The following is a 21838-nucleotide window of genomic DNA, read 5'->3' as shown; positions in this document are numbered from 1 at the left end:
CTTTGTCTTAGACAATGATCAGCACAAAAAATCCCCAGGTGCACAAGGAGGCAAAGCAAGGGGTCAAGCATTCATGGCAACAGATCCACACGTTTTGCATATACACATGATCAAATTATACAGCAGCCTAAAAAGATCACTATAAAACGAAGTTTGGCCAAGTTTACTCTAAGAACCACCATGAGGCTTTACTTAAAGATATTTAAAGAGCATTTACGTAAATATGTATATCATGCTCATGAACTTGCAGACTCAGTTACGAAAAGCTATAGTGATAGATTAATAGTCTTATTAAATTCAGCACAACAGTAAATCTTAAGAGATTCAGTGCAATATTAAGTAAAACTTAAACATTTCAAAAAGATCTCAACATTTTTTAAATGGAAATGTATAAGCTACAACTTATAAGAAAACCCAAGGAAGAGCCAAGACACTCTTGAAGACTGAAGAACAATTATGAAAGAAGCTACTCTACGAGACAGAAATTTACTACAAAGCAAAATGGGCAACACTCTTTCATTTAGTCACAGGCATAGATAAATAAATGTCTGAAAGAGGAAAGAGAGCCCCTAAATAGACCTATGTATGCATGGTAATTTGATGTGTAACAGATGTGCCACTGCAAATCAAAAGGGAAAACAGAGTTTCATTTTGCTTTGTTTTGTTTTAATAAATGGAGCTTGGCAATACTATAGTACTATAAAGATTTTATAAGACAGAATACTTTAGGTAGCACATCAATAAATTCAACACTTGGTAGGAAGAAAAGTATACAAGGAAAACTCAAAAGCAACTCCAAGGGACTAAAAGCAATCAATCAAAAAAGAAAGCCATTTTGGGAGCCAAAGTGGGAGGAAGGAAACAATTATTCAGAGATTAAGATCATCATGTTTTTTGAAAATATCCTGTGGAAACTTCATCAACATGATATTGATATTGTTCATGCAATTTTTACATATTTGAAGAACTTGCATATTGTGAGGAATTGCTAGTGTAACAAAGTCCATTGTAACTTGCTGTAACCGGCTTGGTGTTGTGTATGTGAGGTCTACACAGGAAGAGAGCTGTGACTGGGCTTCCTGATCTCTGTCATATGCCTCTGAGATAATTACTACATCATTGTGAGCCAGATATAGAAGAGGGAGTTCACATCTAGGGTGAAGTAAATGGTATCAACAGGTTCCTTCCTGTTATACTATGAGCAAACTGGGAGAAAAGCTAATGAAACAGGTGAGGACAGTTTCACTGGGATTCAGAATTTTCTAAAGAGAAAATTACTGATCTGAATGGCCAAAGTTCCACCACAGTACTGCAGCCTCTGCCATGGAGAAGGGTTTCCCTACTTCACACTTGAAAACTACCTCGGCCTTGTTCCTTCCACCTTACACACATTACTAACCAAGTATGTGGTACCTCCAGGGACAAGTAAGTTCAAAATCCAATATAATAGGTACTTAAGAATCAAACTACAATAAGAAAAATACATCAGAGTAAAAAACCCACACTACATAAACACAAAAAAATTAAATTATAAATAATACTTCAAAGAGATAATACATCACGACAGCATCATGAAAAAGAAAGAACTAGTTATGAAGAAGATTAAGTATAAATATTAGTTTAAAAATGAGTTAAAATAATTCACTAGATGGAGAAATAACAGAACTAATAACATTTAAAAATATAAATTAAACTAGAAATTCAATAAAGGAACTCATAAAATTCACATGAAAAATAGAAGGACAGGTTATATATGATAAAAAGTATTAGGTGTGTAGGATTGCTATTCAGATAGTCCAGATGTATGAGAAAGAAAAAAATGAAAAATAGATATACAGAATTTCAAAGAATTTATAAGAACAAAAAAGACATCTCATTGAAAGGAATATGATAATTTCAAACAGAATAGTTAAAAATCCACACATAGAGTAATACGATCATCAAAGAGTCATTTTCAGAAGTTGTTAAAGTTCATAGAGTCTCAAAGAAGAAAAAAAATCAGATTCTGACCAGTAGTCATCGTAGTGATAAGGGGATAAGAAAACAGTAAACAACCCTTTTTAAATTTTCATAGAAAAGAAAAATTAAACTACTGATTTTATCTCTAACCAATATGTTAATAAAACATGAGCATATAATACATATGTTCTCCATATATGTAAAGTTTAAAAAGTTTACTAATACTGATCTTTTTTTTTTTAAGATTTTATTTATTTATTTGACAGAGAGAGATTACAAGTAGGCAGAGAGAGAGAGGAGGAAGCAGGCTCCCTGCTGAGCAGAGAGCCCGATGCGGGACTCGATCCCAGGACCCTGAGATCATAACCTGAGCCGAAGGCAGCAGCTTAACCCACTGAGCCACCCAGGCGCCCTAATACTGATCTTTGATAAAAACTTTTGGTAGAAATAACAACAACAAAAACAAAAAGAGACAGAGAGAGGGTTAGAGGGAAGGATTTTTGAAGAGAAAACTAAAAATTTAAATAGGAAATAAAGATGAGTATTTATTTATTTACTTATTCATTCATTCATTCATTTATTCATTCACTCAGTTGCCAGAGAGAGAGCAAGAACAAGAGAGTGAGAGCACAAGCCGGGGGAGCGGCAGGCAGAGAGAAGCAGGCTTCCCACTGATCGGGGAGCCTGATGCGGAACTCGATCCCAGGACCCTGGGATCATGACTTGAGCTGAAGGCAGATGCTTAACCAACTGAGCCCCCCAGGCATACTAAGATATGTAAATATTTAATAAAGAGAAGAAACAGAGATTAGATAAACCTCTCTCTATACTAGTCAAGTAATAATGGTACAAGAATCAAGTAACAAAACAGAGTAGAAAAAAATAAAAATTAAAAAAAAATACAAAAAGGACAGGAGTTCACCCAAAGTGGTGACACAGGCATGGATGTACACAAGCAGCTCTGACAAAGGGACAGAGGTGAGTACTACCCAAAGTGACTCCCACCCAGGGAGAGGGGAAGAAAACCACACATACCAGTTCACTGTAGCCTCAGCTGTGGTCAGGGAGGCTAGATACAGTCTGACTGCAGGACCACCCACCATGCAAGCTTCTCAGGGGACAGCAAAGGGAGAATACTCCACAGTTCAGGGCTACTGCCTGAAATGCTTGACTCCAGCAGAAGCAGCCCCAGATTGGCCCACTAACAACACAGGAGCCAAACAACAGCCACAAAAGGTGAAGAAAGACTTTGCCGATACCTGAGCTGAAGGCAAATGTGATTCAGTCACAACAGCAGAATGCACGCAACACACATAGGAGATACCCCTGAAGCTCCAGGTTCTGGTGCATAGGGGACACTGCACTGCAGGGCATTATAGGATCCCTTCTTAATAAGGCTGCTGTTTTTAAAAGCAGGAGATGTAGCTGACTTTCCTAACACACAGAAACAGATTCAATGAGTTAAACATAAAATTACCATATAATTCTGTAACTCTGCTACTGGATATTTACTCAAAGAATGCAAAAACACAAATTTGAAAGAATATATGCACCCGATGTTTACTGCAGCATTATTTACAACAGCTAAAATATGGAGGCAACCCAATGTCTGTCAACAGATGAATAAAGTGTGTATACACACACACACACACACAAACACACAAAATGGAATATTTCTCAGTCATAGAAACAGATGAAATCTTGCCATTTGCAACAATTTGGATGGATCTGGAGGATATAATGCTGATGAAATAAGTCAGTCAGAGAAAGACAAATATGATTTCATTCACATGTAGAATTTAAGAAACAAAGCAAACAGAAAAAAAGAAAAAAAAACCCACACTCAAGTATAGAGAACAAATAGGTGGTTAAAACAGGGGTGTTGGTTGTGGGGATAGGTGAGACAGGTGTAAGGGATTAAGAATACACCTTGTGGTGACCACTGAGTAATGTATAAAATTATTGATTCACTACATTGGACTCCAAAGATAATTAAAAAATTAAAAAATAAGAGATAGAAAATAAACCTTACAGGTTTGTTTATGAATTAAATAATGAAATTAAGTGAATGAAAAAATGAATAATGAATAATGAATAAATTAAATGAATGAAAAGGAATATTAGAAGAGAAGTACACTAAATTTGTATCTTTACAATTGAGAGGTAACCACTTGAAAAATAAAATAAAAATCTTGACTTTCAAACTCTGGTAAAAAGACTTTCAGATGTTCTCCGTAATCTTTTCCTCTGCTATTCAAGTCTTTGTGTAGTTCCCTATACTTGAGTGTGTCTAGGAACTGTACGTTGCTTCTAGCAAATATAATATGGCAAAGATAAGGGGACGTCACTCTCGTGTTTGTGCTATAGTATACTCTACATGGCTAGCAGACTCTTAGAGATTCTCCTTGCTAACTGAATGTTTTATACTGAATGTTTGTGCTCCCCTCGAATTCTTATGTTGAAAACCTAACCCCCAGCGTGGCTGTATTTGTCGAATGTATTTGTAGATGGAAGCTCTAAGGGAGTAATAAAGGTCATAAGGCCCGGGCCCTGAACTGGTAGGATTAGTGACCTTATAATCAAAGATACCAGGACATTCTCTCTCCATGGAAGTCCTTGTGAGGACATTAAGAAGGTGGCCATCTACAATCCAAAAAAGGAGCACTTTCCAAACGCCAATCTTGCTGGTTCTTTTTTAAAATTTTTTAAATGTTTATTTTTTTAAGATTTTTAAGAGTTATTTATTGGTCAAAGAGAGAGAAACAGAGAGCACAAACAGGAGGATCAGCAGGTAGAGGAAGAAGCAGGCTTCTAGCTAGTGAGGAGCTTGATGCAGACTCAGTCCCAGGACCCTGGAAGCATTACCCAAGCCAAGGACAGATGCTTAACTGACAGAGCCACGCAGGCATCTCTGCTCCTGCTGGGTCTTAATCTGGGATTTACAATCTCCAAAACTGTGAAGCCAATTTTTTTGTTGTTGTTAAGCCATGCAGTCTGTGGTGTTTGTTTTGGTACCTTGAGAGAACAAATACCCTGAATGATTGGCGGGGGTGGGGGGGTGGGGGGGAAGCAAGCCATGGTGAACATAGACCACAGACGACATGGTAGAAACTGTGGGCAACCCCCAAGAGGTGAGGGCAACCTCCACTCCACAGACAGCAGAGACTGCAAATTTACAACTGCAAGCAAATGAATTCTGCCAAAGAACTGAGGAGTCTTGAAAGCAGATTCTTCCTTAGTCAAGCCTCCAAATGAAGACTAGTAAATAAGAAACAAACTCAGCAAAGTTGCAAGACACAAAAATCAGTTGTATTTCTCTACACTAACAGTGAACAATCTGAAAAGGAAATTAAGAAAATAATCCCATTTACAAGCACCAAAAAGAAAAAAAATAGAAACACATTTACCCAGAGAGAGAAGATAAAAAGTAAAAGAAAAATTACTTTTAAAAAGGATGAGCCAAAACTTCTCAAATTTGATTAAAAACAAGTAACTACACATTTAAGGACCTCAATAATTCAAAGCATGCCAAAAAATGCACACTGAAATACACTATAATCAAATTGTCAAAAGCCAAAGATAAACAGAGAATTCTGAAAGCAACAAGGGAGAAGCAACTCATCTCAAAGTATCCTTAATACCATTCACAGCAATTTTCTTATCAGAAACCACAGAGACAAGAGTGATTAGGGTAATATTTTCAAAGTGTTAAGAGAGATAACTGGCAACCAAGAATTCTATATTCAGCAAAACTAATGTTCAAAAATCAATTAGAAATGAAATATTCCCAGTAAATAAACTTGAGAAGTTTAGTCATTAGAAGACCCACCCTATAAGAAATGCTAATACTGTTCAAGCTGAAATTAAAAAAGACACTAGATAGTAACTCTAAGCAATAAGAGGAAATAATGAACTTTGGTAAAAGTAAAAGCCAATATTGTATTTCGATACTGCAAAACCTCCTTTCATTTCCATATAATTTAAAAGACAAAGCATAAAATAATTATAAATCTCTATTAATGGTCACATAATATATAAGAATGTATATTATGAAATAAAATAAGAGGGGGAGCTATATTCAGCAGAAATGTATTTATGCTATTTAAATTAAGGTGATATCTATTCAAATTAGACTGTTATAAATTTGGGATGTTATACTCTGTATGGAAATCACTAAGAAAATACCTAAGAAATAAACACAAAAAGATAAGAGGGAATTAGAAAGACTACAAACAATAAAGCACAAAAGAAGGAGTGATAGAGAAAACGAGGAAGAAAAAAGGTACAGGACAATAGTAATCAAACATTAAAGTGACAGAAGTCCTTTCTTACCAGTAATTATTTAATATGTGACTAGATTCAACTATCAAAAAGCTAAAATTGGGGCACCTGGGTGGCTCAGTGGGTTAAAGCCTCTGCCTTTGGCTCAGGTCATGATCCCAGGGTCCTGGGATTGAGGCCTGCATCGGGCTCTCTGCTCAGCATGGAGGCTGCTTCCCTTCCTCTCTCTGCCTGTCTCTCTGCCTACTTGTGATCTCTGTCTGTCAAATAAATAAATAAATAATCTTAAAAAAAAAAAAAAAAAGGCTGGGGCACCTGGGTGGCTCAGTGGGTTAAGCCACTGCCTTCGGCTCGGGTCATGATCTCAGGGTGCTGGGATCGAGTCCCGTATCAGGCTCTCTGCTCGGCGGGGAGCCTGCTTCCCTCTCTCTCTCTCTGCCTGCCTCTCCGACTACTTGTGATTTCTCTCTGTCAAATAAATAAATAAAATTAAAAAAAAAAAAAAAAAGCTAAAATTGGTAATAAAACTGTTAGAAGAAACATACAGGGGAATCTTCAAGACCTTAGATTTGGCAATAAATTCTTAGATATGACACCAAAAACATGAACAGAAATATGTAAAAAAAAATAATAAAATAAAATAAATTGGACTTCATCAGAATTAAAAACTTGTGTGTATAGAAGAACATTATTAAGAAAGTGAATGCAGGGCCCCCAGGTCAGCTGACTGTCAGACTCTTGATTTTTTCTCAGGTCATGATCTTGGAGTCATGTGGTCAAGCCTCAGGTTGGACTCATTCACTTCAGAGTCTGCTTGTCCCTCTCCCTCTGCTCTTCCCATACCCCTGGCATGTGAGAAGCAAGCCTGCTCTCTCCCTCTCAAAAAAAAAAAAAAAAAAAAGTGAGTGCACAACATAATAAAGGGAAGAAAATATTTTCAGGTCATATATATGATATCTAGTATACAGAAAGAAAAACTCAAAACTCAAAACAGAAACATAAAAATCCAATTAAAAGTAGGCAAAACTTGAACAGACATTTCTCTACAGAAAAATATAAAAATCTCCAACAAGCACATACAATAACACTTAACATCATTAGTCACTAGGAAAATACAAATCAAAAGCACAATAATGTATCACTCACACACACCAGTATGGCTACAATTAAAAAAGAAAACAGTAAGTATTGGTGAAGACATGAAATTAGAAACTTTTTACATTGCTGATGGGAATGTAAAGTGATCCACTTGTGGAAAATGATTTGACAGTACCTCAAATAGTTAAATACAGAATTATCAAAGATCCAGCAATTTCACTCTTAGGTATACACGCACACACACACAGTCACAAAATGGATAGAAAAACAAGCACATGTACATGCGTGGTCACAATTACCGCTGCTCATAGTAAAAGTGGAATCAACCAATATGTTTGTCAACCGATGAATGAACAAATTGTAGAATATGCATCCAGTGGTGTATTACTCAGCCATAAAATGGAATGAATAACTAGGACATGATATACAACATGTGTGAACCTAGAAACATTATGTTTGGTGAAAGAAGTCAGAAACAATGAACAACATATTATATCATCCACTTACATGAATTATCTACAGTAGGTAAATCCCTAAACACCGATAGCGAATTGGTGGTTGCCAGGTGCTTAAGGACAGGTAATGGAGAGTAACTGTTTTAATGAGTATGGAGTTTCCTTTGGGACTGATGAAAAATTTTTTGAAATAGATAGCTCTGGTTGCTGCATAATACTATGAATATACTGAATAAAACTGAATTGGTCATTTTAAAACTTAATATTATATTATTGACTTTCACTTCAAAAATCATTTAAAAAATACAGGAATGAAAATTCTACACTAGAAAAATATAAACAAACAAAAAGAGCCATGGAAGTAAGTTTTTAAGCAAACACACACACATGAACACATACACAAAATATGAAAAAATCACACGGATAAATACTAAAGAGAAATGTTATAAATTCAAGTATGAAAATATTAATAAAATTTAAAAAAATACAAACATATGGATCTAACAACTTGATCTCCAACAACATAAAGCAACAGCTAGAAGAACAAGGGATAGAGGTACATAAATCATATATTTGTAGGAAGATACTTTAACATGTATTTCTAAAGGAGACAAAAAAAAACCAGACATAAGTGAGAGAGAGAACTTGAAGAATAAAATATTGAAATGAAATTTATACACAAACATTAATCTGAATTTTTATATCAATTTTAAATGTGTGTTTGTGTTTTGCTATTATGTGCCATAATCAAATAATATAAATTTACTTAAGCTCACATCAAATTTTTATAAAATTAACTATTTAAAAGTTTATAATGATATCCTAAATACATTTGAAGATTCAACTTCATATAGACTGTATTCTCTGGACCACAAATGAATTAACTTACAAATCATGATAGGAAGCATAGTTAATAGCAATCCTTATGCTTCAAACCTAAATGATATATTCTACATAATCTTAGGCAAAAAAGCTAAAACTTAAAACTAAACAATAATAAATATATTTTAACAACTTTTAATAATAAAATAACGTCAGTAATAAAATGGCAATTATAAAATGTTTGGTGACACATTTTTTTAGGAAGTACTTAAAACGGTGTGTTTTTGATTACCTTTATCCACAGAGGATAATAAATGAATAAAAATACACACATTTAATTTAAGAAGTTAGAACAGTGAAATCGAACAAACTAAGTGAAAACAGTTTAAAGAAATAAAAAATACTAAGTACATTAAAATAACTTGTCTCAGGGTGGTAGAGACATGAGATTGTAAATAAAGACAGCAAGGTAAAAATAAAATACACAAGATAATATGGATATGCCATGAGCATGGACAGAAATGTCAATGACTTCCGAAACAAGGAATGAAACTGGGAATTGAGTTATAGTCAAAGCTGAGTACAAGTTTTTAAGCTCTTTCTTTATTAGTGAAACTAGCTGCCAGAAACATAGGATGTATATGGTTCTTTTAAATGTAGGAGTACACAGAATTCAGAATTACAGTTGGAAGTTATTAAGATGTAATTTGGTAAAGAAAGTTCTGAAGATGAAACGAAACATACAAAATTCAAATAAAATTGAAGACTTCAGTTTTATGAGAACACTTTGTTGTCAAAATTATTAAAAACTGAGAGCTTTTGCATTTTATAATTACAAACACTAATCATGGCTCTCTATATAATATAGAGATATATTTTGTATACATACATGTTTTCTTTTCTTTTCTTTTAAGATTTTATTTATTTATTTGACAGACAGAGATCACAAGGAGGCAGAGAGGCAGGCAGAGAGAGGAAGGGAAGCAGGCTCACTGCCAAGCAGAGAACCGGGTGCGGGGCTCCATCCCAGGATTCTGGATCATGACCTGAGCCAAAGGCAGAGGCTTTAACCCACTGAGCCATCCAGGTGCCCCTACATACATGTATTTTATATGAGTTTTGATATGTAGTATTTTGTTGTATTTCAAAGTTAAGAAACATTTTCTCATTTCCTTTCTGATTACTTTATTAGTCTATAGGTTACCATTATATTAATGTATAATAGTGTCTTATCTCTGGATATTTATAAAATAATGTTTTATGGCCAAAATATATGGTCTATGTGATCCAACTTATTAAAAATTTGTTGAAATTTGATTCATGGTATAAAGATTTGTCAGTGGATAAGATTGTTTTAGATGTATTTGAGAAAAAATATATTGTCACTAATTGTTAGGAGCTCAGTCCTAGATACGTCCATTAAACCTTGTTAATTGCATGATTACATTTTTGTATATTCTTACTGATTTTTTGTCTTCTTGATTAATGAATAATTGGAAGGCATATGTTAAAAACTCTCAGACTATTATGGTAAATTTATTTATTTATTTTTGTGTTCTAATATTTGAAAGAATTTTATGACATGCACACAACTGAAAAAATATTATATCTTAGAGTGTATTGAGTCTTAAATCATTATATTGTTAGCCCCTTTATCATTATAATCACAATACAATTTGACTAAAGTTTTATCTTCTTTTGCTATAAATGTAACTATAGAGCTTATTTTTATTAATATTTCTATATTATGTCTTTTCCAACTGTTATTGGTAACTCATATCCCTCAAAATTAATATTGAGGTTTTAACCCTGAGCACCTCAGAATATGACTCTATTTCAAAACTGGGGCTTTAAAGTAATTAAATTAAAATTAGTTTGCTAGGGTGGGCCTTAACCAACTAGTGTCTTTATAGAGAAGTAAATTTGAACACAGACAGGCAGAGAGAAAAGATGATAGAAAGACACAGAGAGATGATGAACATCTATAAGGCAAGGAGAGAAAGCCTGAAACACATCCCTTCCCTGTGACCCTCAAAAAAATTGACCATGTCAACACCTTGATTTTGAACTTCTAACCTCTATTAACTGTAAGAACACACATTTTGGTTGTTTAAGACACCAGTCTTTGGGATTTTATTATGGCAGTCCTAGCAAATTAATATGCTATTCCTTTTCTTTCCACCTTGTGCACTGGTGTTTCTCTTGTACACTGCATTTAGCATTTTTTAATTCAACTTAAGTCTGGTTGAATCCATTTCATTATCTTGTGAATATGACATATTTGAATGTTTTCCAAACACCTGGGTCTCTTCTTACTATTTATCTCATCTTTTCTTTCTTCCAACACAGGTTTCTTCTTCCTTTTGATTGTTTTATAATTTTCCTCATTTCCTTTTTCTACAACCATTGAATAATTTTTTTTAAAGATTGATTTATTTATTTATGTGAGAGAGAGAGAGAGCACACATGAGCATTGGGAAAGGGCAAAGGGGGTAGAAAAGAGAAAATCTCAAGCAGACTCCCCGCTGACTGGGGAACCTGACACTGGGCTTGGTCCTATGGCCCTGAGGTAATGACCTAAGCCAAAATCAAGAGTCAGTTGCTGGGCGCCTGGGTGGCTCAGTGGGTTAAGCTGCTGCCTTCAGCTCAGGTCATGATCTCAGAGTACTGGGATCGAGTCCTGCATCGGGCTCTCTGCTCAGCAGAGAGTCTGCTTCCCTCTCTATCTGCCTGCCTCTCCATCTACTTGTGATTTCTCTCTGTCAAATAAATAAATAAAATCTTTAAAAAAAAAAAAAAAAAGAGAGTCAGATGTTTAACCTACTGAGCCACCCAGATGCCCCCACAGTCATTGACTTAGAAGATATATGAAATGTTTCTGTTATTTTAGTGATTATCCTAGACACTTCTTTTATTTATTTATTTATTTTAGAGATTTTACTTATTTGAGAGAGAGAGAGAGAGCATGGGGGATGCAGAGGGAGAAGCAGACTCCCCTCTGAGCAGGAAGGCTGATGTGTGGCTCAATGCCAGGACCCCAGGATCATGACCTGAGATGAAGGCAGATGCTTAACAAACTGAGTCATCCAGGCACACCAAACCTACAAACTTTAATAAGTGTAGTTAACTTAGCATATTTGAAAATGAATCAGTCGTTTACTCTTCTCCTGAACCAAAAAAAAAAAAAAAAGGAATCCAGTATTCAGTAATTGCAGGCAAACTTATTCTAGTTCATACAAAATAGTTTGTGTACCTCCCTTACTTTAATCTTGTTTTTTTAAAACTCTGCCAATTAGGATTTGTTACTATTGCTTTGTATCACCCCTGTTTGTTCAAACTTTATTTACATTAAAAACCTATTTACCATTTTACTAACACATAATCTCTTTTAACATGGCCAGTTTCCAGCTAGGATCATTTTTCTTCCTTTGAAATTTATTCACCTTTTAGTAGTGATTATTCCCACAAATAATTTAGAAGTATTATTTCTTGTCTTCTCACTGCTAGCAAGAAACCAGGGGCTCATACATTTTCAATTAATGCATAATCAGCTCTTGTCCCCCCAACTGTTTTTAAGGGCTTCTCTTTCCTCTGAGCAACCCTGAGTAACCTCTGAGTAACCCATTTACAAAGATGTATCTAGGTGTGCATGTCTTTGTATGATTACGTATGTGAGATTCTTCCTTTCCTGAAGTCTGGGATCATATATTTCCTCCACAGTGATAATTTTTGAGCTATTATCTCCTTGGATATTGTTTGTCTTTGATTCTTGTCACTGCTTATTTCTAGAATTCTTAGGAGATATATTTTGGGCAACCTCATCTGTCCTTTTGCTAAACCTTCATGCATTTTTTTAAACTTTTGTGTTTCTGTTAATTCCTCAATAATTTACCTAATTTCATATGCCAATTAGTTTTATTTTCACTTATTACCCAGTATGCTGGTTGACTTTGTAACTGTTTAATTTCAATATCTGCCATCCTTCTTGAGTTTTCCATTGCTCTTCAATTTCTACATACACAATAAACGTTCTTAATACTTCTTTTATAATTAGTAATTTCATTAGATGAGATATTCATTTATCTAGTTCTGTTTTTCCTTAAATTCTTCATTTGCTTACTTCTGCACTTTGTGTAGTTTCTTAAAAAATTGATTATTACTACAACTTCACATTTCCTGGAATGCTACTTATTGAAATGTTTGAGAGCCATGTTAAGAAAGCATTTACTTTAGAGGCCTTATGTTTGCTTATTAATTACCTACGAATATTATAGTCCTATTTTATTATAAGTTTCAAAAAGCATGTTGCTTTTGAGATTCCTTGAGAGCGAATAATCAAATTATATGAGAACTACCTAGTATAAACAAATTTTCCAGGGAGCCTTCTGTTTGTTTGTTTATTTTTAACCTACACTCAGAGCTGGGGATGAAACAGAAAATTTCTCTTGCTCTTCTGTCTCTGTGGTGGGAATTTTTTTTTTTTAAGATTGTATTTATTTATTTGATAGAGAGCATAAGCAGTGAGGAGCAGTAGAGGGAGAGGGAGAAGCAGGCTCCCTGAGAAGCAGTGAGCCCACTGCAGGGCTCCATACCAGGACCCTGGGATCATGATCTAAGCTGAAGGCAGAGGCTTAAGCCACTGAGCCACCCAGATGTTCTGAGAACTTTTTTTTTTTTTTTTTTTTAATGCACTTGTTTTTTGAGAGATAACCCTTCCTTGGAACTTGAAATATATAAGGTGGTTCTGGATTCAAATTTCCACTCTACTCAGGACAAGGTACTAAATTTCTAGGCCATTAGCATTGGTTTATATGCCCCTTGGTATCTGGCAGCTTCAGCATTTGTGTCACTTCCTGGACCTGAGAACACTGTTTCCACCCATAAGAGATACACCTATTATCTTTCAGGGTCTCTAATAATATACATAAGCATGATTATTATTACATTTAACATTCTTATATGCAAAATAGCAGAAGATTGTCAAGATGTCTCTTGTCTTACTAAAGGAAAAGGTCAATGCAATTCAATTAACATTTATTGAAATATATTATATATTATATGTTATTGTGACTATCAATACTTTGATAATCTATAAAAAGCTGAATTCTATATTTTGCATTGTTATTCACACAGCAAAGCACTTTATAGATATGTGTATTATAGTGACTATTGAATCAAATTTAGAAAATAATATAGGTCTATTACACATCATGAGAAATATTTTGATTTGGCCACTTGACCAGCAATGGTTCCTGTAAGATATGTTTGTGAGTGAGTCTCATATTCACTGTGTGATGACTACTATTTCTGTAAATAGCTATTTGATGTATGGCTAATATAAATCTCTTTGAAACATTCATTGCTAGTGTAATTGCCATAGGATTTACATCTTGTTCTAAAAGTCAATTGTCAATATAGAAATATGTAATACAATTCTGTGATTCCACATGTCTTTGAAGCACAAGTAATTTCTAAAATTTATTGTTTTGCATTTCTTTGTTAAAGGTATTATTTTCTTCTTTCTTAATAGAACCTCAGTAAGCTACTGTCTCAAAATGTGAACATTATGACATTGTCTATTGTCATCTTATTATTTCTGAAGTAATTAACTTACCAGTAAGTTTATATCTGAAATAATCAATTTAAATTTAGAACAGGTAAGATACTATTTAGAAGCTGACAAAAAGTTGTTGGTATATTACAAAAGTGCATCTAATTAAATGATTTTTGAAAAGCCAAAGTAGTTCTTTTCTTCTCTAACTAATCTCATAATGATTTCAATTAATTTTTTAAATGTATGTTGTATTTGTTCTATTAAATAATTATTTTGTACTTGGAAATTATCTGGAGTATCTATCTAACAACTGGGTAATAATAGCCATTTTCATCTGGAGACTAATTTTGAGAAGCGCTTTCTATTTTCAAACAGATAAATACATTCTTTTCATTTTTCTATCACTTTTTCTTTGAATTGTAACTTTATTTTGCACTTTTTTCCTGTTATTTCAAGTAATACAAGCTGATATTATCTCTCCAAAACATTATTAGTAAAATAACTTATCTTATTAAGGATATTTTTACTTTAGATGTAATGAATTATGGGCAGTTTTTTTTTTTTTTAAATGACAAGTGAAGCTTACAAAAATGGTTTAATATACCCATGGGTATGTTCTTACTTCATGTTTGATGCAAAAGATAATAGCAATAGTTATTACTCCAGGCTTTTCATGGCACATTATACATTTAAGGCATTAGAAGAACATCACAATTTCTAAGTCTGAGTTTATCCACTCAGCATACTTTTATTGACTGACCATGTGCAAGGCACTGTTAAAGACCCTGAGATTATGAAGATTAATGCAGATGTAGACTTGGGCAGTGACATCCTGGGGACACAGTTGCTGAGGTATCAAAAATATAATCTGATTAGGTTGATTGAAATATCAAAAGCATTGTTCCTCAGTTTTGACAATTTAAGAAAGCCATTTGCAATGCTTTTTACATCATTCCATAAAATAGTTACTGACATTTTAGGGATTCAGTAAGACTATCATCTCTATCTTTAAGCCTCCAATCCCCCCTCCTGGTTTCTAAAAGATGAGATAGCTGTTCTTCTATATGGTTGAAGAATGAAAATTTAGGCACCATTTGCTGCCAAGCTCACCAGAGATATCAGACTCATGAAAGTTTTCCAGTTTGATACCCTTGGGAAAACTAGAACTAGAATGTAGAAAGAGGAGAAATTTCATTTTTAAATTACCAGGATCTTTCTATATACAAACCAATGGGTAATATTTACAAAGGTGTATAAAATATTTAGTAGTCATCTGCAATCAATAATAGTACTTTAAATACATAAATATAAATGTTCCATTATGGTTTTATTCAGACTAGAATTAAGTAATGTTCCATAGGGTAATGTATTTATAGTCTCAGCAGTTTTTGTTAATCAATTATTTAGGATTAAGTAGAGTAATAAAAATCGAAAAAAGTCATTTATACATCAATATAAATGACTACGTCTATTTATCTAGATGAACAATGATTATAGATTTTCATTGCGGTAGAGTTTTGATATAAAATTATCTAAATGATAGATATTAACAATAACATACAGTTACTTTAATGGTATTTAAATAACCAATCAATAACCACTAGATTATTCTGAAATTTCAAATTCTACCTACAACCCTATATAGTATGAATAGCATCCTACTTGTGCAATACAATTGAAATAACCATTTTGGGGACTTTAAAATTTTATGACTCGAATTGTTTCAATAAATTTTTCATTTTCCAATGAATTTCTTTGATATCATAGATTAAAGATGGTATAGATTAAAGATGTTGTTATTCTTGTTTACTCTAAATTTAATAGTACTTTAAATATATCTGCACTGGATTATCAGTGACTACCCAATAAACCGTATAAAGCCAACTCTACTGCAATATCACTTATGTATCTTTCCATGAGAATCTTTTGAACCATAGGAGGTAACTATAATTTACTGACTCTTTTTGGTGTTTATTTTTAAAGATTTATTTATTTCAGAAAGAGCACAAGAGAGAGAGGCAGAAAGAGAGAAGAGAGAATCTCATGTAGACTCTTCACTGAGTATGGAGCCAGACTTGGGGTTTGATCCCACGACCATGAGATCACAACCTGAGCCAAAACCAAGAGCTGGACACTCAACCAACTGTTCCACCCAGATGCCCTTGTTATACATTTAAATAACGTTTAGAACTAAAGAAAATATCAGCTTGTCTTTTTAAATCCAAATCATAATTTAAAATAATTTGCATAATATTATATTCATTCAGACAGAAAGTACACCTTTAAAAAGCAGAGAGCATGGATCATCTTTTCTTCTGTTAAAATGTCTGTAGAGGGCACCTGGGTGGCTCAGTGGGTTAAAGCCTCTGCCTTTGGCTCAGGTCATGATCCCAGGGTCCTGGGATAGAGTCCCTCATTGGGCTCTCTGCTCTGCCGGGAGCCTGCTTCTTCCTCTCTCTCTCTCTCTCTCTCTCTCTGCCTCTCTGCCTACTTGTGATCTCTGTCAAGTGAATAAATAAAAAAAATCTTTAAAAAAACAAACAAACAAACAAATATAAAATGTTTGTAGAAATTTTACAAAGGTCTAGGCCATTCTACATGTTGAACCCTACCATAAAATAAATTCTAATTGGTTTCTGTAATACTCTATTTACTGAGGATACATTCTTCTTTAAAATACTGCTACTTCTTGATACAAAACAGTAACACCAGCAACACCTTAAAAGTTTTTAATGATTTATATGTGTTCTGGGTCTAGCAAAATATATATTTCAATCTGAAAGTTAAGCTACAGTGCTGATGAGAAAGAATCATGGAGCCTCGTTTCCCCTACACTCAGCTTCAGGAAACTCTAACCACAATATATGCAATGCAATTATGTCATATATCATATTATATATCATACCATATGTATCAGTTTCCCAGAGCTGCCATAAGTGTATCACCAACTGGGTAGTTTAAACAACAGACATTTATTCTCTCAAAGTTCTGGATGCTAGAATTCTGATATCAAGTTATCAGCAGGTTTATCTTTCTTCCAAAGCCTCCAGGGAGAAACACTTTCTTGTCTCTTCGGGGTCACAACAAAAGTTGGTGCTCTGCCTTGCATCTGCATCACTCCAATTTATCCGTCTGTCATCACATCAAAAGGCCTTCTTTCATCTGTGTTAGGTCTCTCCTCTGTGTCTCACTCTCCAAATTTCTCTCCCTTTGAAAGGATACCAGTCATTGAACTTAGGACCCACACTAATCTGGCATGACCTCATCTTAACTTGATTACAGTCACAAAGACTCAATTTCTTTTTTTTTTTTTTTTTGAGATTTATTTATTTATTTGACAGAGATCACAAGTAGGCAGAGAGGCAGGCAGAGAGAGAGAGAGAGAGAGAGAGAGAGAGAGAGGAGGAAGCAGGCTCTCTGCTAAGTAGAGAGCCTGATGTGGGGCTTGATCCCAGGACCCTGAGATCATGACCTGAGCCGAAGGCAGAGGCTTTATCCCACTGAGCCACCCAGGTGCCCCAAGACTCAATTTCTAAATAGAGTTTCTAGTGGATATGAATTTGGGAGGGGGGCATTTTTCAACCCAGTACACTGTATCATATTGTATATCACATGTTATATAATACAATATAAAGATTTTTTTAACAATTCTGATTTTATTTAGATAAGTAAGTACAAGTTAAACCTGTTCTAGGTGTGGGTTTACCTATAATAGCAGAGTTTCTTAATCTTAACATTATTGGCATTTTGGATTAGATAACTTTTTTTTTCCCCAGTGACTGTCTTATGTATTATAGAATGTTTTAAAGCATCTCTGGCCTCTGCACACCAGATGCCAGTACCCCACGTCCCTCTCTTTTGAGGGGTTACTAAAATTATTTTCAAAATCAAAAATGTCCTCAGACATTGGCAAACGTACCCTGGGAAGAAATTACCTCTAGTTGAGAGAACCGGGGTTGAGAAACTTTGGACAGTTTCATTTTTCTCACTGGAACCTACTATACCATTAACTCTCTCCCACCAACTTCTGAAAGATTTATTTATTTATTTAAGTGGGAAGGGGCAGAGGGAGAGACAGAAAATCTCACCAGACTCCCCACCAAGCATGGAGCCAGATGCAGAGCTCTGTCTCAGGACCCTGACCTGAGCTGAAATCAGGAGTCGGACACTTAACCAACTCAGCCACCCAGGTGCTCTTACCTGTCCTTCCCCCTTAGACCTACACTATGTCCAATCTTCTTCCTTCTGTTCCTCCCATGCCTCATGATATACTTGAATATATCCTTGATTCCTTTTCTTTTTTTTTTCCCTGCACCCCCACGATCTGTTCATCACCAAATCCTGCTGGCCAGATCTCAAGAACACATGCATTCTAATCAATTCTCACCACTTACAATAATAACATCCTGGTCCAAGAGTCATCATTCACTTGTGAAATGAACTCCTTATTTGGTGTTTCTATCATTACATCTATAATCCACTTTCGTGATTTAATTCAAATGAATTTAGAGTGAATTGTATCTCAGAATTTGTTATTCTTCTACACTACCCTGAAATGGCTCTCTATGTGGCCTACATGGAACTAACATTCTAACTTTTTGAGACTGAGATACATCTTAAAATTGCCTTTGCTTGAATGAACTGAAGTTGGTATCTTCAAGGCATGATTTGAATTTGTTTCTATAAGACATCAAGTAGCACCACCATCATGAGAACATTTAAATTATATTCTCTGTTTGAGGTTTTAGGGGACACCATATTTGTAGTATAAATTTAAACTTTAAATTTGAATCAGTGCTACCCTATAGTTTAAATATTCAATGGAGTTTTTACCTCCTGTTCCATCTTTTGTCATAATAGAGGCAGCTAAGTCTGCTTGCTATCATTTTCCATTTTGTTAACTTTACAGTGTGTGAAATTATACCTACTCTTAGATTCTTAGTTGACTCATTTTCGATATTTTGGGTTCTAATGATAAATGATGATAAATGCTGGATTTGGGGGGAATTTAACATGAATAGACATATTCTAATCTCTGCTCAGAAAAAATTATAAAACCTTTGTGTATTCCTATTTGTTTGATCTTCTACAAGTCGAGGTACACATAACATTCGGTGTTGGATTAACATTCTGCATATGGTGGAGCCTCATTATATAAGAACTGAAATAGATTTAGCTTTAGGAATATATTTCATTATGTTTTAGGAGAGTTTGGCGATTTTTCAGTTTTATTTTTAATGAAAAGAAAGGGTTCAATCAGATAATTATAAAAATAAGTTTAAAAAAAATTATAGATCTGGGGACGCCTGGGTGGCTCAGTGGGTTAAAGCCTTGCCTTCGGCTCAGGTCATGATCTTAGGGTCCTGGGATCGAGTCCCACATTGAGCTCTCTGCTCAGCAGGGAGCCTGCATCCCCCCCTCTCTCTCTGCCTGCCTCCCTGCCTACTTGCAATCTCTGTCTGTCAAATAAATAAATAAAATCTTTAAAAAAATATTATAGATCTCTTGTTTCCAAGTAGACTATTCACAAGACTCAAATCAGCCTGCTAATTATAAGCAATATTATGCTATGCTTTTGGGCGGGTGAGCAAATCCAGTCGGGAAGTTTCCTGAACCAGGAGGAAACCTATATTAGAAAGTATTGTCCCTACTTATGGTTTTATGAAAAACAATATTCAGTTGTGTCAAAGCACTGGATTTTTGGTGCCAAAAAGAGCAATTACCTATGTGGTGACTACATTTGCCATTGTTCATCCAGTTAACACTCGATATAACTAGATAATGTATTTTCTTACTTACCTTCTTTAGATCCTCATCTTAATAAGCATTTTTAAGATGAATAAGAATTACTGAAGGATAGGTACTTTGTAAACATTCTACTTAGTACTGAGAGGGAGGTAGCAAGTAAATTACTAACAGGTACATTTAGGGAACCAGCTCTCAACAACGTTAACTATGTCAGGGAGTTGTCAAGGACAGATAGACCTAATGGCATAAAATTTAAGTTGTATTGATTCAAAATCTAGTTTGCAATGGTTGACACCTTCATTAACTGGCTTAGAAGCAAAAGGACTTCAGTAAGCCAGTTGCCTTCCTGTGATTAGAAAGCACAATCTGTCTCTCTGTGAATTAAAAACAAATCAACATGTTTCAGGTTGGTCTTCCCTTTTAAGAGAATCCTGGTTTCCAGGAGTAATTTTTTTTTAATATATATGTAAGAAATATTTGTTTAAAAAATTTTGTTTTTTAAATATAAACTTGAAGAATCCCTAAAAAAGGCAATTAAAAATCATACACATTTTCACTCTTGTATAAGGCTTCGAAGGATTAAGAAACAATCTGAAGTCTTCTTATGACCTCATACGGGTCCACAGGTCTACAATAAGAATGTCTGCCTGAAGGATACCATGCTTATGAACACCCTGAAATGTTGGGTTCCTTTCCAGTGGGACTCTTGTTAGACTATTCCTTATATACATAAAGAACACTAAGATAGAGAGTACAAAGAGTATTTTTTCTTAATTTATTTGTGGATATTAAAATTGAGCTTGTAAGACCTAATTAGAATATAAAAGATCAAATTACTAAAGCAATGTAACATTTTCAAAGGCAGAAATCTACTTAATGTTGTATATCAAGGACAGTGCTGGAAAATGTGTATATAGATGAACACAGTTTATATAATACACATTTGTTGAGTGTGCATTATCATATACTGCAATGAGATTCTGAATTTTCATCGTTTTTATATCTCATCTTTTCTGGATATATCTTTTTTTCTTATCATATCACCCCCTACTACCTTACCTGTCTCATAGGACTTACTGATTTTTTTTTAATAGTGACTATCCACTTATATAAGCAGGCAGGAAGCAGACAAGATTTTTATTAGGAGGTTTTTGGAATTAAAAAGAATGGTATAGTTAGGGAAAAGATGTAAAGAAATGTTATTAAAAGAATGAGCCATTGGTAACTGGAAAGTCAAGATAAATATAAATCTGTGACATAACATCTAGGATTATAAAATTCATATCTGAAGGGTTACTATCTACAATGACTCTTTTTGTTATTATTTGATTCAAAATATCTTTAATTTTCATTTGAAGTATTTTAAGATATTGTGCCAACCTCCCACCTAAGCTCCATCCTCCTCTGTATATCTTGCTTTCTACCATGCACAGGTTAAACTAAAACTTCTTACCAGTGCACCTTTGGGAAGTTACTTAACTTCTCTCTGCCAATATCAGTCATCTGTCAAAAAATGACCAAAGTACATGGGCGTGCCCGCGTGCACACACACACACACCAACACAGATTGTAGGGAAGACTAAATGAGTTAAAACACGTAAAATTGCTTAAATCTTGAGATCAAGCCCTGCATTAGGTTCCCCGCTTACTGGGTAGTCTGCTTCTGCCTCTCCCTCAACTCATTCTCTCTCTCTCTCAAATAAATAAATTAAATCTTAAAAAAAAAATGAACTGTATTTTGTAATTCATTACTCTCTCTTCTACCCTTTTAATCAACCATCATATATATGGGTTGCTTTTTAAAGGACCTTCCAAAACTACTATTAAATAACATAATGTCAGAAACTATCTACTGGTCACACACTTCCTGGTTTAGTCATAAACAAACACTTAAAACTCATATTATGCAAAACTTTTCAAC

The sequence above is a fragment of the Mustela nigripes genome, chromosome 15, assembly GCF_022355385.1.
Source record: "Mustela nigripes isolate SB6536 chromosome 15, MUSNIG.SB6536, whole genome shotgun sequence".
NCBI lineage: Eukaryota > Metazoa > Chordata > Mammalia > Carnivora > Mustelidae > Mustela > Mustela nigripes.
Note: the sequence above shows the minus strand (reverse complement) of the source record.